Source organism: Muscardinus avellanarius, assembly GCF_963383645.1.
Source record: "Muscardinus avellanarius genome assembly, chromosome: 3".
NCBI lineage: Eukaryota > Metazoa > Chordata > Mammalia > Rodentia > Gliridae > Muscardinus > Muscardinus avellanarius.
Window position 1 is genome coordinate 116,071,243 of NC_137788.1, and position 11,282 is coordinate 116,082,524.

Genomic DNA, 11,282 nt, shown 5'->3' on the forward strand with positions numbered 1-11,282 from the left:
GCTTGTAATCCCTGAACTCGGGAGGCGGAGACAGGAGGATCGCGCAGGTTCGAAGCCAGCCTTGCTGGCTTAAGAGACCCTGTTTCCAAATACAAAAAATATTAAAAATAGGTCTGGGATTGTAGCCCAGAGGTAGAAGAGTTTCCAGGAACTCCAGTACCACCCCCAACATTTTTTTTAAATTAATGGAAGATTAAAATTACATAATATATCATATACCATATATATCATGTGTAATATATATTATATATGTAATATATATAATATACTTAGTATACATGTGACATATATATACTATATATGTAATATACATATAATATATGTGAAGTCTATATATAATATATGTTACACACACACACACACACACATATACATGTCATGAGAATTAGTGGTGAGTGTTGTATAAGTTGATAGAACAGGCTTTTTGAGAACACAAGACCTTCAGAATTACAGACATCTAAGCTCTATTTCTAAGATGTGCCCCATCGTTCTCCTTTATTCTTCTACAGTCTCCTTGGCTTTCTGGCTAGTCAGTCCTTCATTTGTTCATTCATTCTTTCAGTTGAAAAAAATAGGCAATAATTAAAAAGAAGATGGAAGACCTTGAGCATAACCCACCCTAACCACATGGGCCCCTCAGCACCCCACCCTCCTCCTTCCCGCCTAAAGCATAGATTCATTTTTGATGTGTTATTTATCAGAATTGCATATAGGTCAGTCTAAACAGGCACAGTCTTTCAACCCACAGAAACAGAACATCGGGGAGCCGGAGGTGGTGGCGCATGCTTGTAATCCCCGCGCTTGGGAGGCTGAGACAGGAGGATCCCACAGGTTCGAAGCCAGCCTCAGCTACTGAGTGTGGCTCTCAGCAACTTAGTGAGACCCTGTTTCCAAATAAAGTATAAAATAGGTCTGGGAGTATAGCCCGGAGGTAGAAAAGCCCCTGGATTCCATCCCCAGAACCACAAAAATAAAAAAGAACATCGGTGTTCATATCTTTGTTCCAACAAAGGCTTTCCATAAGTATTTTCATATCATTCAGTCCAGACCCTGTGTGCCTTGAGGCCCTCACCAGCTAATACTCTTCCTTGTGACCAGGTCAAATCCTGCTATGTCCTCTGGTGCCCTGACCCTCAATAACACTTCAGGGCCTTTGCCTCTGACAAGCAGACCTAGCATGTTTCTTATGGTAAGATTCTGACTTGACCAGAATTAGGTGCCCCCTCCTACCTGACACCCCTAGGAAGAGGGCAGGCTTCTAAGTCCTGGTCCAAGAATCCCGCTCACCCCAGCACGTGTGGCTGGGCATTCTGGGATATAGTGCTGAGGACATGAAGCCCGGCTCTGCCCTTAGGAGGGACTACCACACAGCTGGGTACCCATCGCTCCCTGAAGGCGATGGTGCCACCCGAGGCCTCCCTCCTGGCAGTAGAGGACCAGCGTCGCAGCTGCCTGCAGGCTCCGGGACTGCTGTCCCTGAGGGGCAGGGCCAGTACCCACACTTTACATCTTCAGAGCAGCTGGTCCTCCCAGCTCTGTCCTCCCTGTTCACTGGAGCACGTTGGGGTCCTTCTGGACTGCCTCCTGCTGTGCTCCTTACCTGGGAGCACAAGCCCAAGAGACAGGGAAGGAGCTGGCCAAGAGTGTGGATCTGCACACACTACTGTTCGCTGCCCCTGCACCCACTATGGGGGACTGAGGTCCAACCAGGTGCTGGTGCCTGGTACGGTGATCCACCTGCCTGGACTATGGTCTCCCTGGGGCCTGAGGTTCATTGGATACTACCGGCCTCTGTCCTAAAGCATAGATTCTGTGTGTGTGTGTGTGTGTGTGTGTGTGTGTGTGTGTGTGTGTTACTGGGGATTGAACCTAGGGCATTCTACCTCTGATCTATACCCCCAGCCCTATTTTTTTTTTGTGTGTGTGTGTGTGTGTGTAGTACTGAGGATGATGGAACCCAGAGGCATTGTACCTCTGAGTTATACCTCCAGCCCTATTTTTTATTATTCTTTTCTTGTGTGTGGTACTAGGGATGGAACCTAGGGGCACTGTACTTCCAAGCTATATCTGCAGCCCTATTTTTTATTCTTTATTTTGAAACAGGGTCTCACTAAGTTGCATAGACCCTCACAAAATAGCTGAGGCTGGCCGCAATCTGAAATTTTCCTGTATCAGCCTCCTAAATGCTGGGATTATGCGTGTGCCACCAGGCCTGGCTTATTCTTTTTTTTTTTTTAAAAAAAACAGGGTCTCACTGAGTTGCAAAGGGCCTCACTAAGTAGCTGAGACTGTCTGCAAACTGCGATCCTCTTGTCTCAGCCTCCCAAATGCTGGGATTACAAGTGTGCACCACCATGCCCGGCTCTAAAGCATAGATTCTAAAACACGTGTTTTTTTTTTTTGTGTGTGTGTGTGTGTGTTGTTTGCCTTTCATGCAGTTTATCATAAATGTATGTAGACCCACAGGAAAAGGATATACTTCTCTGGTTTTAGATGTGTGAATATGCCATTATGATTCATATAATCTTTGAAATTTACATTTTTCGCTTTTCACATTCTCACATGATGGCTCTGTCTTGATTCAGTTCCATCATTTTGTTTTAGTTTTTTTTTTTTTTTGGTGGTACTGGGGTTCCTGGAAGCCCTTCTACCTCCAGGCTACACTCCCAGACCTATTTTATATTTTTGAAACAGGGTCTCTTACGCCAGCGTGGCTGGCTTCGAACCTGCACAATCCTCCTGTCTCCGCCTCCCAATCGCGGGGATGACAAGCGTGTGCCACCACGCCAGGCCAGTTCCATCATTTTGAATGTGGACTCATGGCTCATTGGGTGCATAGCTGTAAGGAAGCACGTGCCTCCCATATACTGGACCTTTGGTTTATCCTACAATATTAATGTCAGGGGAGCGCCAGCAGTTTCTACATTTTCACCTCCCCTTGATTGTTACAAACACAACGGTCATCATAATACTAAGAAAACAAAAGTTAAGTCTGAAAATGAGACAAAATTTCTGTGCATGGAGAAGAGGACATGGCCTCCAATTGCCAACTGGCCTAAATGTCTGCAGAAAAGAGCAGAGCCGAGCCTGATGACCACACCTTCTGGGGCTGGCGCCCACCCCACACTCAAGCACCTGGTTTCTGTCTAAACAGCCCTGAGCATGGACTTCAACACTGGCCTGTGGGAGGAGGTAGGAAAAATCAGCCAGAGGCTAGTGAGGAGTGCAAGAGAATTTATTCCTTGTGACACAGGAGACTAGGGGCCTGGGATTCTGGGCTCAGAAGCTTCCCCAGGAGGATGTCAGCCTCTCAGAGCCCAGAACAGGAGAACAGGGAAGGAGGAGGAGACACTGATGCTGAGCGGGGCTTGTGCACTGGTCCCTGCAGCACTGAGCATCCAAGGTCTTCAGGTCCCAGCTCAGCAGCAGCCCCCAGACTGCTGGCCCCCGCCACAGCTGCTGCCGCCACCGCTGCCCCCACAGCAGCCACTGCTTCCTCCACTGCTGCCGCAGCATCCGCCACCACCACCGCTGCTCCCACAGCAGCCGCCACCACCACCACTGCTGCAGCAGCCCGAGCTCTGGTGTCTGCGGCGAAGGGACCTGCGGGGCCGGTGGTGGCTCAGGCAGCAGCCGCCACCTCCACCCCCAGAGCTGCAGCAGCCCCCGGAGCTGGAGCCGCAGCAGGAGGAGACCTGGGGACACTTGGGGGGACACTTGGGGGCGGGGCACTTGGGAGGGCACTTGGGGGTGCACTTGGGAGGGGGCTGGCACTGCTGCTGGCTCTGCTGGCAGGACATTTTGGAGAGGACGTCAGCAGACCTAAGGAGAGAATTGAACAGCCATGAGCGAAGGGTCAGGCAGTGCGCCCTCTCCTCTGGACCCCCTGCATCCTTACTCCAAAGAAAGCTGCTTGGGGAACAAGATCTCTGTCTGGAATTTTGAACTGATATGAAATAAGATTAAGTGCAATCATAGTGCGCTGTCTCTATCTATCAACTATCTATCTACCTCTTACATTTCTCCTCCCTTCTCCAGTGAACGATGCTGACCATCTTGCTACATGGGCTCTAGTATCAGTCTAATATTCAACTTCCCAGGATCTGGGAATATGGCTAGCCCCAAGCTCGGGAAACTTCCTTCAATAGCTCCAAATTCTTAAACATATATATCAGGTGGGAAGTTCTTTAATGGAAGCAGATGAGAAAGAAGCGCATCGCAGGCCCTGCTGTGAGCTTGGCCTCCATTGGCTCCTCTTCCCGCTGTGAGCTTGGCCTCCATTGGCTCCTCTTCCCGCTGTGAGCTTGGCCTCCATTGGCTCCTCTGCCCGCTGCTCACAGTGCACTCCCCCTTCCAAACAGCACATCCAGCCCTGGTCCTGCTTCTCTCCAGACACTTAGCACACCAGGTCAGGAGAGGATGCTACTAGCAGGACTCCCAAAGACAAGCCAGGCCTCCATTTAGGGCGGGTTGAAGGCCCCTCGCACTGGCTCCCTCCAGGGGCTTCTGTCCTCTGTCCAGCCTCCCTCTGCCTCCCTCCCGCAGCCCAGCAGCCCTCAGCCCCATGATCACTCACCTGGTCAGGAGTCAGGGTGCCACTGGCGAGGCTGAGCACTGAAGGGCCCAGCGCAGGAGCCCTTTTATCCAGCTGCAGTCCTTGGAAGTGAGGCGGGCCTGTGTGTGAGCAACAGCTGTCCTCACGCCCACTCGTGTGGCCACTGCTCACACCTCGAGCCTCGTGCTGCAGGATCTGCCGTCACTGTGGCTCATCCTGATGACGAAAGCATCTTCCAAAGCCCAGGACCAGATCAGACGCTGCATAGTTAGTGTATTAGTGAGTGAGTGAAGGCGTGAAGGGGGAATGTGTGGCCGGCAGCAGGTCTGGGCAGCAGAGAGCTGAGCGGTCTGTGCCTTCTCAGAGGCCTCCTGTCCCCTGCCCTGAACAGCAGGGAGCTTCCCAATGGTGAGCCAGTGAACCTCCCTCCTTTGAACTTGGTATTTTTCTCAGGGATGGGAAGCTGCCTTACACATTGTGTCTTCTATTTGGCTATGACTTCCCTGTGTCTTTATAACAGACCTGTGAGCTGGGTGTGGTGGCGCACACTTGCAATCCCAGCATTTGGGAGACTGAGACAGGAGGACCGTCGTTCGTGAAAAGCCTCAGTAACTTAGTGAGTACCTTGGGACTCAGTGAGATCCTGTTTCAAAATAAAGAATAAAAAATTGGACTAGGAGTATAGCTTGGAGGTATAATGCCCCTGGGTTCCATCCCCAGTACTGCAAAATAACAATCATCATCATCATGATAACGGACCTGTATTCATAAATAAATCATTCTCCTGAGTCCTGTGAGTCATTCCTATTTTGAGGCTCATCTTCTGAATTTGTTGCCATCAGTGTGGAAATATGGGTGGAGTGGGAGCCCCGAGTGTAGCTGGCAGCTCAAGGGAAAGGCAGTCTTAAGGGACTGAGCACTAATCTGGAAGGCTTCTCATACTGAATTGTTGGACACCAAGGGAGTGGTGGAAATCGTAGCATCAATGTAGAAAACTAACATGTCTGTGGTGTGAAAAGACAACTACTCATCTCTCCCAAAGATGATGCTGTCCGCTAAGCTGGCCGTCAACAGAGGAGGGCTTTTTCTAGGGAGAGAACCTGGTGTAAAGGTTCCATTTCTAAACTTGGATTTGGGGTTTAAAATGAAACCACAGACAGCTGAGGCCCAGCAGGCAGCCAAACGCCTCACGCAGGTGGGACACAGGTGGGACTTCATCTGTGGACTTGGAAGCGTCCAGTCTAAGGGGTTTGCCATCCCAGAGAGGCCGTTCTGTGTACCGGAGGGCAAGAGAGCAGGGTCCCTCCTCTCATGAAGTTCATGATACAGCGTTGGGTATGGACACAAGAAAATAAATGAATAATGAACCATTTATCTGTGATAATAAAGAAAGAAGATAAAGAAGAGTGCCGAGATTGGAGTGACGAGGCGCTGTCCTAGCCCCCGGCTCGCCTCACTGATGCCATGGAGTAGGAGACAGTGTTCAGGAGACAAGAGGCAGGCTCAGATCAGGAGAGCCACCACTGAAGGGCTGGAACCATGTGGGACAGAACTCAACCTGTCTGTGGGAACCTGGCCCCCTGTACAACTGCTGAATCTCAATTTCCTTATGTATAAAACTAATAAATGATCCAATTACTATCTTTGAATTTTCAGGAGTTAGTGGAGAGTACGATATATTTAATGCAGAGAACGCAGTGTCTGCAAACATAGGACCTTGGACGTGGAATTAGAGGGGCTGGATTCCTTGGGTCCTGCCCACCAGCCCTCAGCACTCTTCACCCACTGTCTCCTGATTTTGAGCAAGTCAGCCCTTCCATTGGTTCATTCATTCTTCCCACTGAAAATGACGGGAAACACTCAAATAAAAAATCTAACCTTTGAGAATGACCGACACACCATAACCACGGGGCCCAGGCACCAGCCACACCCTGAGCCTCCCGCCAAAAGGATGTATCCTAAAACTTTTCATTCATGCCCTGGATTTGTTGTTGTTGTTGTTCACGTAGTGTATGTATGCACGTATGCATGTATGCATGCATGTGTGTATGTATGTGTTTATTTATTTTGTAGTACCAGAGATGGAACCCAGGGGCATTGTACCTCCAAGCTACACCCCCAGCCCTATTTTTTAGTCTTTTTTATTTTCTATGCAGGGTCTCACCAAGTTGCAGAGGGCCTCGCTAGGTAGCTGAGGCAGTCTGCGAACTGTGATCCTCTGGTCTCCACCTCTTGGAAGCTGGGATTACATGGGTGTTCCACCATGCCCAATTCATATAGCTTATTTTTATTTATTTATTTTTATAGTACTGGGGATTAAACCCGGGGGCATTCTACGTCCTAGCTTAACCTCCACCCCGATTTTTTATTCCTTATTTTGAAACAGGGTCTCACTGAGTTGCAAAGGGCCTCACTGGAGATTCCCAATGGTGAGCCACAGTGAACCTTCCTCCTTTGAAATTGGTATTTTTCCCAAGTGTTTTTGATGGGAAGCTGCCCAAATAGTGTGTCTTCTATGTGGCTGTGACATGCTGTGTCTTTATAACAGACCTGTAATCATGGGTAAAGCACTTTCCTGAGTCCTGTGAGTCACTCTGATGAATTTAAAATATGTTTGTGCTCATCGGGACTTCTGCGTGTGACGTCATCATGGTGGACATAAGGGTGGTGTGGGAATTCCATGCGCAGCTGGCAGCTTAAGTGGTAGGCTTTACTGAGGGACACAGCCCTAATCTGGAAGGTCTATACTCACTCTGAAATTTGGTTCTATTTTAATTGTTGGACGCTCAATGAGTGTTGGAGAATTACAAAATCAACTTTAAAAACTACCACGTCTGCATTTTGAAAAGAAAACTGCTCAGCTGTCCAAGACAAGGTTGTTTACTGAGCTGGCCCTCAACAGAAGAGCGATTGCTCAAGGAGGAGCATGATGCAGAGGTTCACTTTGTAAACTTGGATACGTTCAGTGAAACCACTGGCCGCTGAGGGCCAATGGGCAGCCAGACCGTCAATCAGGAGTCCAGGAACCAGACAGCATTTACTCTGTGGCCTTGGAGGCCATCCTGTCTAACGCGGCTTTGCCAGCTCAGAGCGGCCCTTTCTGGGTACTGGACAGATGGTGCGGGCAAGACAGCAGGGCCCTGCTGCCGTGAAGTGCACAGTACCAGGGGGGAGATGGACAAAGGAAATGTCTGCAATAAAAATGAAAAACTATAAACAGTGACGTGACTGGGAGTGAAGGCTTGTCTTAGAGTCCAGGGTCTCCAGGCCTCTCCAGGAAGCAGCTCCGTAGCCATCAGCAAGAGGAGATTCAGTGATGCCACAGAGCAGAAGAGAATGTCCATGAGGGTGAGGAGGGCTGAGGGCTGGAGAAGCAGCAGGACGGCCTGGTGCCCAGGAGGGACGACCTGGATCTTCCTGGGGGAGCGAGGGACAGTTATAGAACAGTGAACCTCAGGTTACTCATGCATAAAACTAATACTAATTAAGTGTATACTGGATTTAAGTGTTGTCGGCACTAGTAAAGAGTATTAAATATATAAAGCACAGACACAGGTGGTTTTTTGTTTTTTTTTTTTTGTTGCGGGTCTGGTTATGGAACCCTTGGCCATTCTATCTCCAAGATACACCCCAGCCCTATATTTTTATTATTCTCTATTTCGAAACTGGGTCTCACTGAGTTGCAGAGGGTCTCACTAAGTATTAGCTGAGGCTGTCCTCGAGCAGTGATCCTCCTGTCTCAGTCTCCCAATGCTGGGATTACAAAGGTGCGCCGCCACGCCTGGCTGGAACATACCTTTTGAGGATGCGCAGAGCCCACTTTTAAAGCCTTTAGAGTTAGAGACCTGGACTCGTTGGTCATGCCCGCCGTCCCCAGCGCTCGTGCTCACCTGCCCCCTAATGTTTAGCTAGTCCATCCCTCCCTTCGTTCATTCATTGTTTTAGCTGAAAAGAATGGAAACCCACTAAACTGCAGGTCTAAGATACTGAGAACACTCACCACAACCACGGGGCCAGCCCACCGGACACACACGCGCCTGCCACCAAAAGGACTCACTGTAAAACTGGCCATTCTTATCTTGATTTTGTTTTTGTTGTTACACACTTTATTTTTAGAGTGTCCTGCCATAAAACGTGTATTCTAACACAAGCTTTCATTCATGCCTTGTTTGCTTTCCAGGAAGTTTGTTTTTAATGTATGTATAGCCATAGGAAAAGGATATATTTGCTATTTTAAGTGTGTGAATGATTATGGGTCACATAATCTTTTGGAAATCACTTTTTCCTGTTTCTACATAATGACTCTGTCTGATGTAGCTCTTTCATGTTGTACGTGGATTCATAGTTCATGAGTGGACAGTGGGGTAAGGAATCACCACCTTCCATGTTCTGGGCATGTGATTTGTCCCCAGATTCCACTACGGTCAGTACTGTTGTGAGAGGCCCCAGCTATTCTGCGTTTTCACATGTTATTGGCTGTTAGAAATGCGATAGTCATTCTATAATGAGGAAAGTATAGTATAATTCTATAATAAGAAAAGTTATAGGTCTGAAATCAGAAAAAAATCATACACACAAACAAGAGGACCTCGTCCCCTCTGCCAACTGGCAGGACAGCCTGTGTGCAGGAAAGAACCAGTGCTGGCTCCTGTCCACATCTGAGCAGGTGCTTCCTGCCCCACATTCCAGCGTCTGACCATGTCCAGCCAGGGCAGTGCTGAGCCCAGGTGCCCATACTGGCTGATAGGGAGGAGGGAGGAAAAAAACCAATGGAATTTAGTAAAGGCTTGAAAACTGCACTTTATTGATTGTGAAACAGAAGACGAGGGGCCTGGACATCGGGCTAAGAATCTTCCCCAGGGGGATGTCAGCCTCTCAGAGCCCAGGAGAGGAGAGCAGGGCGGGAAGGAGGAGCCCTGAGGCTGGGCAGGGCTTGAGCACTGGGTCCCTGCAGCACTGAGCATCCAAGGTATTCAGGGCCCAGCTCAGCAGCAGCCCCCAGACTGCTGGCCCCCGCCACAGCTGCTGCCGCCACCGCTGCCACCACAGCAGCCACTGCTTCCTCCACTGCTGCCACAGCATCCACCACTGCCACCGCTGCTCCCACAGCAGCCACCGCCACCACCGCTGCTGCAGCAGCCCGAGCTCTGGTGTCTGCGGCGAAGGGACCTGCGGGGCCGGTGGTGGCTCAGGCAGCAGCCGCCACCTCCACCCCCAGAGCTGCAGCAGCCCCCGGAGCTGGAGCCACAGCAGGAGGAGACCGGGGGACACTTGGGGGGACACTTGGGGGCGGGGCACTTGGGAGGGCACTTGGGGGTGCACTTGGGAGGGGGCTGGCACTGCTGCTGGCTCTGCTGGCAGGACATTTTGGAGAGGACGTCAGCAGACCTAAGGAGAGAATTGAACAGCCATGAGCGAAGGGTCAGGCAGTGCGCCCTCTCCTCTGGACCCCCTGCATCCTTACTCCAAAGAAAGCTGCTTGGGGAACAAGATCTCTGTCTGGAATTTTGAACTGATATGAAATAAGATTAAGTGCAATCATAGTGCGCTGTCTCTATCTATCAACTATCTATCTACCTCTTACATTTCTCCTCCCTTCTCCAGTGAACGATGCTGACCATCTTGCTACACGGGCTCTAGTATCAGTCTAATATTCAACTTCCCAGGATCTGGGAATATGGCTAGCCCCAAGCTCGGGAAACTTCCTTCGATAGCTCCAAATTCTTAAACATATATATCAGGTGGGAAGTTCTTTAATGGAAGCAGATGAGAAAGAAGCGCATCGCAGGCCCTGCTGTGAGCTTGGCCTCCATTGGCTCCTCTTCCCGCTGTGAGCTTGGCCTCCATTGGCTCCTCTTCCCGCTGTGAGCTTGGCCTCCATTGGCTCCTCTGCCCGCTGCTCACAGTGCACTCCCCCTTCCAATCAGCACATCCAGCCCTGGTCCTGCTTCTCTCCAGACACTTAGCACACCAGGTCAGGAGAGGATGCTACTAGCAGGACTCCCAAAGACAAGCCAGGCCTCCATTTAGGGCGGGTTGAAGGCCCCTCGCACTGGCTCCCTCCAGGGGCTTCTGTCCTCTGTCCAGCCTCCCTCTGCCTCCCTCCCGCAGCCCAGCAGCCCTCAGCCCCATGATCACTCACCTGGTCAGGAGTCAGGGTGCCACTGGCAAGGCTGAGCACTGAAGGGCCCAGCGCAGGAGCCCTTTTATCCAGCTGCAGTCCTTGGAAGTGAGGCGGGCCTGTGTGTGAACAACAGCTGTCCTCACGCCCACTCGTGTGGCCACTGCTCACACCTCGAGCCTCGTGCTGCAGGATCTGCCGTCACTGTGGCTCATCCTGATGACGAAAGCATCCTCCAAAGCCCGGGACCATATCAGAAGCTGCATAGTTAGTGAATTAATGTGTGAGTGAAGGCATGGAGGTGGAATGTCTGGCTGGCAGCAGGTCTGGGCAGCAGAGAGCTGAGCAGTCTGTGCCTTCTCAGAGGCCTCCTGCCCCCTGCCCTGAACAGCAGGGAGCTTCCCAATGGTGAGCCAGTGAACCTTCCTCCTTAGAGGTTGGCATTCTTCCCCAGGATTTTTGCAGGGATGGGATTCTGCCCTGCATACTGTGTGTCCATTTGGCTGTGACTGCACTATCTTTCTAACAGACCTGTCATCATAGGTAAAGCACTCGACTGAGTCCTGTGAATCATCCTAATCAATCTGAACTATGTTTGGGCTCATG

At 50.4% G+C, this 11,282-nt stretch overlaps 1 pseudogene across 1 annotated transcript; it reads right to left on the bottom strand.

The window, feature by feature from the left end:
- Positions 1 to 3,419: 3,419 nt before the first annotated feature.
- LOC308260560 lies at positions 3,420 to 9,921 on the bottom strand (annotated as a pseudogene). Its single transcript has 2 exons — positions 9,768 to 9,921; positions 3,420 to 3,672 (listed from the first exon to the last, which is right to left on the bottom strand). The product of its transcript is annotated as an uncharacterized misc_RNA (transcript).
- Between the last annotated feature and the right edge of the window lie 1,361 nt (positions 9,922 to 11,282).